At 36.8% G+C, this 13,847-nt stretch overlaps 1 protein-coding gene and 1 non-coding gene across 12 annotated transcripts in view; one reads left to right on the top strand and one right to left on the bottom strand.

Moving 5' to 3' along the window:
* The window catches only part of Macrod2 (mono-ADP ribosylhydrolase 2), a 1,997,664-nt gene that overhangs the window by 31,575 nt on the left and 1,952,242 nt on the right, over positions 1 to 13,847 (top strand). The window lies entirely within an intron of this gene.
* On the bottom strand, positions 13,664 to 13,770 carry Gm23846. Its single transcript, XR_003954269.1, has one exon. It is a non-coding gene; the product is annotated as a U6 spliceosomal RNA (small nuclear RNA).

Consider the following 13,847-nt stretch of genomic DNA (forward strand, 5'->3'; position numbering starts at 1 on the left):
CAAATGTGGCTCTGGTATGTTTGTCAAAACTAGTTTCAAAGAAGCCAGAAAACTGAGCTGTGACAATTCAAGCACTGACATTCCATGCCAGAAGTCATTCTTGCCTTTCTCAGTCATTAGAGGTGTTTCTCAGTGCTCAGTGTTCTGACTGAACAATGTATAGGCACGTGTTTGAGAATAGTCTTTTGTAGGATACAATTTTGTTACTGATATATATATATATATATTTCAATATCATAAAAATACAAAGACAGGTGTGTTCATTTTCAAATATCAAATGTTCTGTATACCAAAGCTAGTTTAGGAAACAGTATTTTATATTAATGTACTTAGATTTTCAATCTAGTCTGTTTTGTGAAACTTCAAACAAGTATTAACCTATACATTTTAGTTTAAAAAGGAGAAACGTGGGATTGATTTTTCTTGCCTAATTATGAATCGTGTTATAAACATGCCCCAAATTGTTCAGCCACGGGAACATATTTTATTACCTAAAGAAATGAATGTAAACAGTGGAGGGTGTTGTACTTTTGTGGTACCTCCTCCTTAAGCATCTTTTAAAAAATAATCTTTGCAATGCTGCCCTCTAGTGATAGCTTTCCATCATGCATAATTTCTGAGAAATGGCCCCCATCTCCATATCTTACTAGTTCTCTGCCTTAGCCTGCGTTGAGTTTCTTCCTTCTCATCAGTTTTGCTCATTATGCCATGGCTTTTATTGTTGAATGATATTAGGAAGATATCATGAGCTCTGGAACAAAAACTAAAATTAATCATGAATTGTCACATTTTCTTGTATTAGCATGTACGTTCCTTAATTATCAACTTTATTAATTTTAAAAATTTTATACACTGAGTGTAGAATTTTTTATATTAGTCTCCGCCATAGGTGAATAAAGTCCTTTTATCAATGTCAATTTTATGTTTTAGATTTTTTTTCCCTTCAAATATTTAATTAGAGTTTAAATATGTATATATTTGTTTTATAGGCCCTATAACTTGTTTTGAATTGTTATTTTCTAACTCTCTAATTGAATAAATCAATCTGTTTCTTTCTAGTTTTTCTAATAATTTGGTTTTCCAGTCCCTCTATTTCTCTCTTCTCTTCCCCCCTCTCTCTCTGTGTAAGTTTACTTTTTGCTTCCTAGTATAACTGACTAAATGCCATTATATATATCTACACAGATACAGTTTATAATGGACCTGTAATTTCTGGAATTTCCTTGACTTAGTTAGGGAGCAGGGGCTATGGCTTGGTTGCTAAAGTGCTTGAGAACAAATGTGAAGACTTAAGTTGGGATTCTAAGCGCCTGTATCAAAGCTGGTCTTGATGACATGCATTTGCACCTGGAGCACTGGAACAAGGTAGAGCGCCAGTGCTGCCTGGCCAGTCAGTCCGGGCTGCATGAAGGACTGTCTCAATAAATAAGGTCAAGAGTTACAGGAGAACAGCATTCCACGTTGACTTCTGGCCTCTCTGTGTACATGCCCATACATAAAAAAAAAAAATAAATGCATATATGTACAACAAAATAAAAACTTTAAAATTATTTAGGTTATTTTAAAATTGTGAAGTACGTTGGTTTAAAATATTGATAAAAGAATAAAGCATGTGTGATTATTTTTCAAGAGTGAATTTTTCTTTTGGTACATTTTAAGCAGCATTTAAAATGTTTCTCAAGCATGGAGAAACAAGGTGCACTCTCTGTGGGGTATAAGGTGATATATATATATAACTCAGATATACATTGTTTATGACTACTTCAACCATTGTGTATTTAGGAGAAATATTAAAATTATATATAACTGTTGTTTGCTTATCATTTTCTCAGTTCTTAACATGTTTTAGTTATTCTTTATTTGATTCTTAAAAGTTCATTATTGATACGTTCATAGTGGGTTTCACTTTTGTTAACTAATAGTAACCTTTTCCAATAAATCTTGCAGGTTATTTGGCTATCTAAACTGGGGGGAGGAGAAACTTGACCGTGTTTCCCACTGTGAATAATTACTGAAAATTTGAATGTGAAAAGTAAAATAATGAAGCCTCTAGATACCTTCTTTGTCTTCAAATAGGCTTACATTTTCTTGTTCTGAATTACTGTCTAGTGAGGAGAACACGAGTTCCTTTGGGCATGTTTCCTGAAGAATAAGTGTTTATTTTTAAAAATTAAATCTTTGTATTTACTTTCATAGTCTTATGACTTTTCTTTATATCCCTAGGTCATACATATATTTCTGGCTATTGCTTTTCAGAATTGTATAACCTTTTCTGTATTTTTGACACGTTCATACACATAATGTATTATAAAAAAAACCCAGTCTCCCTTATTACACTCTATCACCCCCTTACTTTCTCTCTTGACCCCTTCTTCTCACCTAGCCCCTCAATAGCTATACCATTAGGGAAAATGACCCTTTCTTTCCCAGCACCCATTAATGGTCACTAGCTCTTTAGGAAGGGGTGGAGTTTCATGGTCACCTTTTCAGTGAGTTTGATAGAAAGCTGGAGGGCTGAGTCCTGGGCAAGTATCCAGACCTGCTCCGTGTTCATGGCTGTAATGGCAGTGTCACATCTGGGTGGTAGCATTTCAGGACTGTCTTTGACATTCTCTGGCACATATTATTTTCTCCTCTTCTTGTGTGATGCTCCTTGGTCCTTGAATGGAAGAGTGATATTGATGTCCTATTTAAAGTTGAACACTTATCAGTCACTTTATTCTCTCTGCTTTGACCAGTTGGGAGTCTCTTCATTAACTTTTCATTACCTCTGTAGAAAGGAGCTTCTCTGCCCCTTCCTGAGAACTGCACTAGTTTATGGACAGAAATATGTAGAAGGCAGTTTGATACATTCACTTAGGGAAATGATGGTCTGTTCTCCTGCCTGGACCTAGTCCCTCCCCTACTATAGGCTTTTGACAAGGTTTGTAATATCAGACATGTACTATATCCCTTCAGTCAGAATGGCTATATTAAAAATAGCACGTGCTGGTGAAGTTGTGTGGAGAGGGGAACACATATTCAGTGTTGGTAGGAGTATAGAAGCACAGAATCCCTATGGAACTCAGTATGGTCAGCTTGTCAAAAAGCTAAATGTAGAATTTGCATATGATCCAGCTACCACTCCTGGACATGTGCTTAAAGGAAATTATGTTCTATATACCAGCATATACATGTTCAGCAGGGGTCTGTGCACCATAGCTAGGAAATGAAACCAGCCTAGAGTTCACCAACTGATGAATGATAATGAAAATGAGATACATATATGTAATAGAATTCTAGTCAGCTTTAAAGAAACGAAGCTATGAAATTTCCAGGAAATTTAACGAAACTGGAAACTACTATACTAATTGAGGTAAGCAAGGCACAGAAAGACACTGTTCTTCCTCAGATGGATCCTAGCTTTGAATATTGAGTTCTGTATTCAAATTTAAGTCAGTATCTGTAGAGGACAGAAAGCAAGAAAGGGGAGGTGAGCAATTAATGAGGAAGATACAGTAAAACACAGAGGGTATGAAAGTGTGTGTGTTGGGGGTAGATGGGGAAGTTAGGTGTTAAAAGGTTTATACAAGGTTAGATCAAGGGATGAGGCAAGTGAAATTGGGATAGGGTTAACAAAACCTCAAGATTTGTGACAAACCATATACAAACATGCTACTTTATACACACACACACACACACACACAATCATAGTGACAATATTCATAGTGGCAACAGATGCTATGCAGGCTGCTGGGAGATACGTCTCCTCTAGCTGTAGAGCACGTATGATATATTGCCTACCTTCTAGGCAAGCTATGCCCTTTGGTGTAATAGTGGCATGAGTATTTGGGATAACCAACTGCTTTTGTGATTGGATTTAGAGCTCACTCCACTGGAAGGAAACATACACATGATGCTAGAAATCTGGCTTAAAGTATTTCTGTAACACCACAGAAAACAAAACTAAACAACCATCAGTGGCATAAAGGAAAGGAATTATCACCTTTGAACATTGACAAGAACATGTGTTACAGAACGTTTTAATAGAAGATAAAACAAATCCAAGAATACTTGTAGTGTGCATGCTTGACAAATAATTTTTGACTTCATTATGCCTTTTGACTCTTCTGTGTATATATATTATGATTCTGTAAAAACGCCCATAGAAAAACAAAATGTTTCTTCAGTGAGAAGATATTCAATTAAACTAACAATTTAAATTTAGTCCTATTTTTATCACCCACTAAAGGTGCCAAAAATTAAAGTTTGCTACCAGCCTCATACCCAATCTCATCTCTGTGACCTGCTTGAGTGGCAGGGTATTTTAGAAACAGCTCCTCTCTCCCCTCAAGCAATAAATGAAAACCACACAAATCATTGTGTTTTATTTCCTTCAACTGCAATTTAAAAATTTATTTGCTGGTAATATCTTTTACCTCTTTAAAATATTTTACTGCTTTCTTCATACTCTTACTTTCCTTTTAAAAATATTCATTTAGTAGGCTTTCTCATTTTCTTTTCTTTTTTTCTTCTTAGATATTTTCTTTATTTACAATTCAAATGTTATCCCCTTTCCTAGTTTCCCCTCTGAAAGTTCCCTATTCCCTTTCCCTTCCCCCTGCTCACCAACCCACCCACTCCTGCTTCCTGGCCCTGGCATTCCCCTATACTGGGGCATAGAATCTTCTCAGGACCCAGGGCCTCTCCTCCCATTGATGATCAACTAGGCCATCCTCTGTTACATGTGCAAGCTAGAGCCATGGGAACAACAATATGAACTAACCAGTATCCCTAGAGCTCCCTGGGACTAAACCACCAATCAAAGTTTGGCTCATTTTCATTTGTTGCTTAATTGCTTTTACACTTAAGCTTTAATGCTTAGTTTCTATTATTATGCAGAATGCATCCTTTTATATGCATATATAGCCTTTGCTCATTTTATTTAAAATTTACTTATATATATATATGTATGATATGTGTGTAGATGGAGTGTGCACATGCCACAGTGCATGTGTGGAGGTCAGAGGACAACTTGATGGGTTCTTAGTCCAGAAGTCAGGTTGTCGGGTTTTGGAGGCAAACACCTTTGCTTGCTGAACTGTCTCACTGCTCTTGCACACACACTTCATTTATAATTTTATTGAAAATTATCTTTTAAAATTTCCAAATACTTGATCATGCTTTTACTTATCAGTATTAAGAGTAAATTAAATTCTAAAGATGTATTAAGTTGAAGCAGAAAAGATATCACTTCTCTGTTCTTCCTCTCAGCCTTTTTATTGATGTTGTTCATGATTCAGGGTAAACTTTAAGAATTTTTGTATTTTACTTAATTTCAGAAGTTAATCATGGTTGAATAAAATACATCTGTTCCTTATAGGAGTTAGTTGTAAGCCTATCCTTAATTCTGTGACCCTGTTTACATTCACTTAGTCAGTCAAAACTTTATTGGATATAATCTGGTGAATATGAGACACTACTCTTAGTAGAAAGAGAGAAAGAAAGAAAGGAAGGAAGGAAGGAAGGAAGGAAGGAAGGAAGGAAGGAAGGAAGGAAAAAAAGAAAAGAAAAAAGAAAAGAAGAAAAGAGAGAAAGAAAGAAAAAAGAAAAGAGAACCTCTCTGTTTTAGCAAGCTTTGTTTGGGGGCAGGTGGCTAATAAATGACTAATACATTTTTGTATTTTGAAAGATAATTGGGAAAGAATAAATCAGATAATCAGATGAAGTTGTAGAGAATGGCAGGTAGCAGTTGGAATTGAGGATGTCTTAGGTTGGTCAGAGATTGAAGCTGCACTGTTTATACTGTGAAGGTTGGAGAATTAGAGTAGAAAAGAATTGGAAAGGTGAAGACTAGAAAAGCTGAATGAAGAGCAGTCCAGGCTTGAGGTTAGCCAGTGTCCTGGTAAGATAATTACTTTATCTTGTGGGGGTGTATTTTTCTTGTGTGTTTACACTTCTATGCATGTTTATGTGGAGGCCAGAAGTCTTCCTAAATCATCTTATGTACTTGAGGTGTGGTCTCTCACTGAACATGGAACATACAGATTTGGCACAGCTAACTGGCTAGTGAGCTTCAAGATTCCTCCTGTCTTCATCTCCCACTGTTATGTTTTCAGGGACTACCTGCCATATTCAACTTTCTATATAGACACTGAGGCTCTGAACTCAGGTTTTTAAGTTTGAAGTACTTTACCACTGAGAGTCCCAGCTTCAAAAACTCCCATCTATTAAACAAATGTTTATTTAATGTTCACTGAATTTTCTTTTCTTTTGTTGTGCTAGGGATTGAATATAAAGGGTCACACATGCAAGGCAAGTATTTGATTTTTATTCTGAGATGGCAATCTCACTCTTCTGACCTTTGACTCATTTTCATCCTGTGTAACCTCCATAACTGTTGGAATTTACATAGACCAGCGTCAGTAGCTTGCCTATTTAATAACTAAATTGCCAATATGTGAAATATTTGAAATATAGTTATGAACAATAGAGGTAATGTTTTTGTTTTCATATCCTTTACATTTTCCCTAGAACAGGGAATCGGAAGGACAAAGTATTTCAGACTATGTTAAGTGCTATGAAGAAAATAAAATGGATAATTCAATAAAGTGAGGAGATGACAGTGTAGGTAGGAAAGTAAGAGAATGACTTCTCAAGTGCTGGCATTTAACAACTTGGAATTTGGTAATACACACTGATGGGAATTGGAAGAGAACCTAGGGTCAGGTTTCATTTGGGTTGGTACCAAGGGGTAGAATTCTGGGTAGGATTGTGTCAGGTCTTACGTGGTAAAATAAGCTTAGACTTCCTTTTCCCCCCAAGATCAGTGGAAAACTGTTTTATGGCATAAGACACGTTTGCTTTAATAAAAACTTCAGTTAGTTCAGGACCTCAAACAGAATTGGAGTTGCTTTGTTATGAACAGCTCAGTGGGAAGTTGCTACCTGACTGACTCTTTTCTACAATGTTGTTTAAAGATTCTGATTCCTTCTATCTTTGTCTTTAACCTACCTGATACAATGTTGTTATCTGCATCTATAGTTCACCATTCTGCAATGTCTACCTGACCATGATTTTGAGTTTAGAAAAAGAAGAGAATGGGTAGCAATTTTCTTTGAATTAGAACAGAAAGGGACAGATGTCTGGTGTGGGAACGAGGACCATGAATCCTTTTTCTTAGTTTTGATGAACATAGTGCTGAAGAGTCAATAAAAGGCCAGCTTTCTAAGAGACAGCTGAGTGCCAGTGAAGTCAAGAAGCTTAGGAATCATGGAGAGGATATACTGGAGCTACAGTGGGATTTCTGCTCTCAGAAGTCACAGAAGCATGCACAACAAGTATTTGAGAGAGGTTGGAGGACGGGAGAGCCTGAGCTTATACAAAAGGAGAATCAGTATTTTTGGTACTGCTTTTAGTATGTACTGTCAATCCATTTATGCCATGACATGTTATTGCGATATGTTTATGGGTTTACTTTTTAAAAAGGAATGCTTTAAGATATGTATACAGGTAATGTATTTGTTGAGCTTTGTGTGTCTTGGTCAGTTAATTTGATATAACCTTTTTCATTGATTCATTTATTCAGATTTTTGACAGATTTAAAAAAATCATTGTTTATGTCCTGGCTTAGATATCTGATACCTTAGTATATAACCATGAAACTGTTGTCCTATGTAATCTTATGCACGGACTTAAAAGCAGACAAATTATGTATTTCACATGCTCTGTCAATATAAAGCTATCACATGTTGGTGTTATGTCACTGAAGTAAAGTCCACTGATAAAGAGTCTTACAATTCTTTTTTTTGTTTGTTTGTTTTTTTGTTTTGTTTTGTTTTTTTGAGACAGGGTTTCTCTATATAGTCCTGGATGTCCCGGAACTCACTTTGTAGACCAGGCTGGCCTCGAACTCAGAAATCTGCCTGTTTCTGCCTCCCAAGTGCTGGGATTAAAGGTGTGCACCACCACCGCCCGGCGAGTCTTACAATTCTTATTTGTTGCTACATATTTGACTTGTATGGATTTGTTTAAAGTTTGTTTTAAAAATTGTATATAAATATAAGCAGTGGTTTCAAAACAACTATACAGGTTTATAAAACAAGATGAAATACCGAAAAAGTACATTGTTAATTTTTTCAGTACTTGGTGGTGATTTAGAGATGCTTATGATTTTGTGTATAGTTTCTGAAAGTCTGATGTTGCTCACACACAAATCATTGAAGGAAAAGGCAGGGAGCACATTGGCCTAGAGATCTAGGAAGATAAATGTCCAGATACCCTATGAAACTTTTATATCTCCGAAATATTCTAAAGGTTGGATCTTAAAATATTCCTAGTGCTTCAAGATGTACTTATTACCTCTAATTTGATTTCTCCATTAACACTGATATCTAAGTATGGTTGTGCAGTCCAGCATCACCAGCATCTTGAGCCCAGCTATTCTTTCCTTGTTTGTAGGGAGGTTCAAGGAGATACCTATGAGTCAGTAAGTTAATAGTTTTAACTTTGTATGGGCCTTTTTGTTTGAGATGAGGTCTTATTATACAACCCTGGTTTGGCTTGCCTGGCTCTCCCTATGTGGAGCCTGCTGGCAGTAAACTTGTAGCCATCCTGCTGAATTGTGAGATTATGGACAGGCGCTACCAACTACAGCAACTTTTATGCTTTATGAATGAACAAGTTCTATCATTGGAATTCTAGAAACAGTTAAAATTATGTCAGTGACTTGAAATGTAATGTAGAAGACTGGTCCTTTTTAGTATAATCATCTAAATGCCTTGAGCCCTCCTAGAAGGGCTTTTTCTCTGGTTCTCTGGAATACAGTTGGCAAAACTATCTTAAATATTACAGAACAATAGATAGAAGCTTTAAATTCAGTGAGTTGTGAAGCAGGAAATTAAAACACCATATATATACTGTTGCTATTTCTATATAGGAACTTGCATTAATTTGCTATACCACTCTACTATTCACTAAAATATTTTAAATGATTAACTTTAACATTTCTTTTATATTAATCTGTTTATTTTGTTATTCCCCCCCCCCATGCTTCATCCAATTTTCCTGACTTCTTTCAGTAAATGAATATTCACCATGTGCCAGTAATTGTGCTATGTATCTGGAAGAAGTGAGTTATGGAGAATTTAGCCTGGAAGTTCTCCTCTATAAGTTAAGAATCATTTCTAAAGCAAGGATAGTCTGTATAACACATGGTGTGGAGAATTCATAAATGCTCCGTATTGATACTGGTTCCTAAAGGACACATAGGAAGTTGTAATAGGATGAAAACATTTGCAAAGATGTGGAAACTTTAGGAGACTGATATTGTAGGGCAGGGTGATGAGCAAATTATAAAAAGAGATCAACAAGACAGGCGAGGGCCTGGGGGTGGTATGTTTGATTTCATTGGTTTCTATGTGACAATTCAAGAAGAGAGGATGAATTTGAGATAGTTTAAAATAGAATTTTATTTGCATTTCCTTGATGATTAAGGATGTTGAACATTTTTTCAGGTGCTTCTCAGCCATTCGGTATTCCTCAGGTGAGAATTCTTTGTTTAGCTCTGAGCCCCATTTTTAATGGGGTTATTTGATTTTCTGGAGTCCACCTTCTTGAGTTCTTTATATATATTGGATATTAGTCCCCTATCTGATTTAGGGTAGGTAAAGATCCTTTCCCAATCTGTTGGTGGCCTTTTTGTCTTATTGACAGTGTCTTTTGCCTTACAGAAGCTTTGTAATTTTATGAGGTTCCATTTGTTGATTCTTGAACTTACAGCACAAGCCATTGCTGTTCTATTCAGAAAATTTTCCTCTGTGCCCATATCTTCGAGGCTTTTCCCCACTTTCTCCTCTATAAGTTTCAGTGTCTCTGGTTTTAAGTGGAGTTCCTTGATCCACTTAGATTTGATCTCACACCAGTCAGAATGGCTAAGATCCAAAATTCAGGTGACAGCAGATGCTGGCAAGGATGTGGAGAAAGAGGAACACTCCTCCATTGTTGGGTGGGATTGCAAGCTTGTACAACCACTCTGGAAATCAGTCTGGTGGTTCCTCAGAAAATTGGACATAGTACTATCGGAGGATCCCGCAATATCTCTCCTCGGCATATATCCAGAAGATGTTCCAATTGGTAAGAAGGACACATGCTCCACTATGTTCATAGCAGCCTTATTTATAATAGCCAGAAGCTGGAAAGAATCCAGATGTCCCTCAACAGAGGAATGGATACAGAAAATGTGGTACATTTACACAATGGAGTACTACTCAGCTATTAAAAAGATTGAATTTATGAAATTTCTAGGCAAATGGATGGACCTGGAGGGTATCATCTTGAGTGAGGTAACCCAGTCACAAAAGAACTCACATGATATGTACTCACTGATAAGTGGATATTAGCCCAGAAACTTAGAATACCCAAGATACAAGATACAATTTGCAAAACACATGAAACTCAAGAAGAATGAAGACCAAAGTTTGGACACTTTGCGCCTTCTTAGAATTGGGAACAAAATACCCATGGAAGGAGTTACAGAGACAAAGTTTGGAGCTGAGATGAAAGGATGGATCATCTAGAGACTGCCACACCCGGGGATCCATCCCATAATCAGCCTCCAAACGCTGACACCATTGCATATGCCAGTAAGATTTTTGCTGAAAGGACCCTGATATAGCTGTCTCTTGTGAGGCTATTCCAGTGCCTGGCAAACACAGAAGTGGATGCTCACAGTCATCTATTGGATGGAACACAGGGCCCCCAATGGAGGAGCTAGAGAAAGTACCCAAGGAGCTAAAGGGGTCTGCAACCCTATAGGTGGAACAACAATATGAACTAACCAGTACCCCAGAGCTCGTGTCTCTAGCTGCATATGTATCAGAAGATGGCCTAGTCTGCCATCATTGGGAAGAGAGGCCCATTGGACATGCAAACTTTATATGCCCCAGTACAGGGGAACGCCAGGGCCAAGAAGTGGCAGTGGGTCGTTAGGGGAGTGTGTGGGGGGGGAGGATATGGGGGACTTTTGGGATAGCATTTGAAATGTAAATGAAGAAAATACCTAATTAAAAAAAAGTAAAAAAAAAAAGTAGAATTTATAGGATTTGGATAGTCAGCCAAATATTAATTAGTAGAATTTAAATTGTTCAAAATTATAGGAATCCGGGGATGACTACTTGGAAGACTTGAGGAAGATACAGAATCTAAAAAGCTGTGACTTTAGTCATATTCAGATAAGCAAGGCCCTTCTAATCTGAAGGTGTCTTCAGGCCTTATCCTTTCTATAGTCTTCTCAGTAAATGATCACCTCCTGACTGCTTGCTGTCTTAAGCCAAGTTTCTATATTTCCCCCCTTTACTCCTATTTAAATAAAGCAGTATGGTTTTGTAGTCTGCATTACTTCTAGTGTGCATAGGCAGCATGTGACTAAAAGATCCTACATTGGTTGAAACTAAAGAAACAATCAGTGATGCATTAAAGTTTTTATGTGTGAAAGCATTTAAATATTATTTTACAATAAAAATAGGAAGTGATTGAATGCCTCTCAAGACAGGAATTTATTTGACACATTAGGATATCTATTTGCTGGACAGGAAAGTTAGGGAGATTCCATACTGTTGGAATAGAGGGTGATCCCATGTTTTCAGCAAAAGTGAACTTGATTGTTTGTTTTACAAGAGAGGAGTTGAGGAAAAGCAAGTGGAAATTTCACTTCGTGTTGTACCTTACAGGTTCTTTACACCCATTTCTGTGTCATATTGCATGGTGTCTAGGCTTAGCTGGAAACATGTCTCTATTTTGGTTTTATTGAGACCCTTGGTGTTGACATGATGGTTCTATCCGGAAGGACATTTTCTGCCTTCTGGTTTCTTGATTGTAACATAAGAAGCGGTTGATTACCTTTTCTTTTTTCCAGGTTACATTTTCTTCTGTGAGTCATTATGTTTTCTTCATGTACTTTGCATTTGCCTTATGTGTACAAGTCGGTGTTGTTCAGTGTTCTGGCTTTGGTCCATTTTCATTTCAGTTCTACCCGTAATGGTCTCACTCAGGACCACTATCATTTGCTACTTCCTAAACCCAACTATCTAGCCTGAACTTCTGTCTTTTGAGCAAACAATTCATATTTGTGAACATTCTATAAGGAAACTTGGAGCTATCACAATCAAGACTGTGATATTATATTCCTTTCCAAATAACTTCTCACACCTGCATAGCTTCTCAACAGTGACCTAGGAGCCAGCAAACCCAACGCAGCAGGTTTCTGGCACCTCTCCCCTGAGACCCTATTCTTCGTAGATGAACCTCTGGGTTATTGTGCCCGGCCTTCTCCTCTCCTGCTTTCATTGCCACAGTCTTAGTTCAGCCAAGGTTATTTTGAGAACTTTCTTACACATCTGTTTCTATTCCGGCTCCTTTCCAATCCTAGTTAATGGTTAAATAAGCCATTGACTTTTCTTCCTTTTTTTTTTCCTGGCATTTGGTGAGGCTGTATGTTTTAAGTTGTATAACATCTGTTGTGATTCCAAGTGCAATTCAGTTAATAAATTATACTACTGCTAATAAGTGAGCATTTGTGAATAAAGAGAAACCAAGAATGATAATTGTACTATTTAAGTAATTATCACCATAATATTTAAGGAATTTGGAAGAAAATTAAATACTACTTTCACACAAGTAGGAACAGTGCAATGGAGAAAAAAAGAAATAGGTTTTAGTATTTTAAATGTTTAATTTAGCATACAGAGAACTGTGTCTAAATAAAGAAATTAATGGTATTTGTTGCAAATATGAGAGCAGTGCAAAGAAAACAAGAACAAAAGTTTTCTGAACAGTTGATTGATCTGTTCAACTTCTGCTACTTTAATGTAGTTGGACTCCTTGGGCCCTGCCAAGGCTGCACATAGCAGAAGGCCTTGGACACCACCCCTGCTCTGACATGCTAGCCAAGTACAGGTATGTGGCTTACCCGTTTCATTCTTTCTGCTAGTGTTGGTCCTTCTGATGGCTATCCCTCATACTCTCCACGTAATCAACCTGCCATTTTCTCACTTACCTCCCCGCCCCATCTATCTTCTGAGCACAGGTCATAGCTTTATTTTGTTGGTTGCATCACTTCTGGGTTACTTGGTAAGGAGAGAGGTTTGAGTATAGAACATTTTTCAAAATAGTATCTGGATGGCATAAATGATACAGAGAAGGAATTCTGTGCAAGCTTTTAGATTAGTAATAATCTCTCCTCACATGTATTTTTGATAATGACTTAATTTTATATACTATTTAGCCCAAGTGGTCAGCCATAAGTCTCCTTTGTCTTGCATATACTCTTCTGAATCAGGAGATGCCAGATCCACCTCAGAAGACAGTAGAGCCCGATCAACTCGAGGATTATCATCCCTGTTTTAGGGAGGTGATAAGCATAACACATTTTCCTGTTCTCTTTTAAAATTACCCAGTATTCCCCTGGTACCTTAGCATTCTCACTCTCCTTGTTGCTGGGTATAACTTTCTTATCTACTTTTTGCTAAAGGTCTTAACTGGCAGATTGAAAATTTCTAAAGTTAAATAATGATAAAGAGGACAAAATTTGAAATACTATCGCTACTATTTTTAGTTATTTTATATAATTGAAGGAAAGAACCAATATTGGTTTCTGTTTTTAATTAATCATTTTATTCATTTACATAAGAATATGGAACACTTCATGAACTTGCATGTCATCCTTGCACAGGGGCCATGCTAAGCTTCTCTGTATTGTTCCAATTTTAGTATATGGGCTGCTGAAGTGAGCACTTTTTTGTTTGTTTGTTTGTTTTTTTAGGCTGGAATATTTAGACATTTTACTAAAAGAGCAAAAATTATAATTTCCT

Source organism: Mus musculus, chromosome 2 (genome assembly GCF_000001635.26).
Source record: "Mus musculus strain C57BL/6J chromosome 2, GRCm38.p6 C57BL/6J".
NCBI lineage: Eukaryota > Metazoa > Chordata > Mammalia > Rodentia > Muridae > Mus > Mus musculus.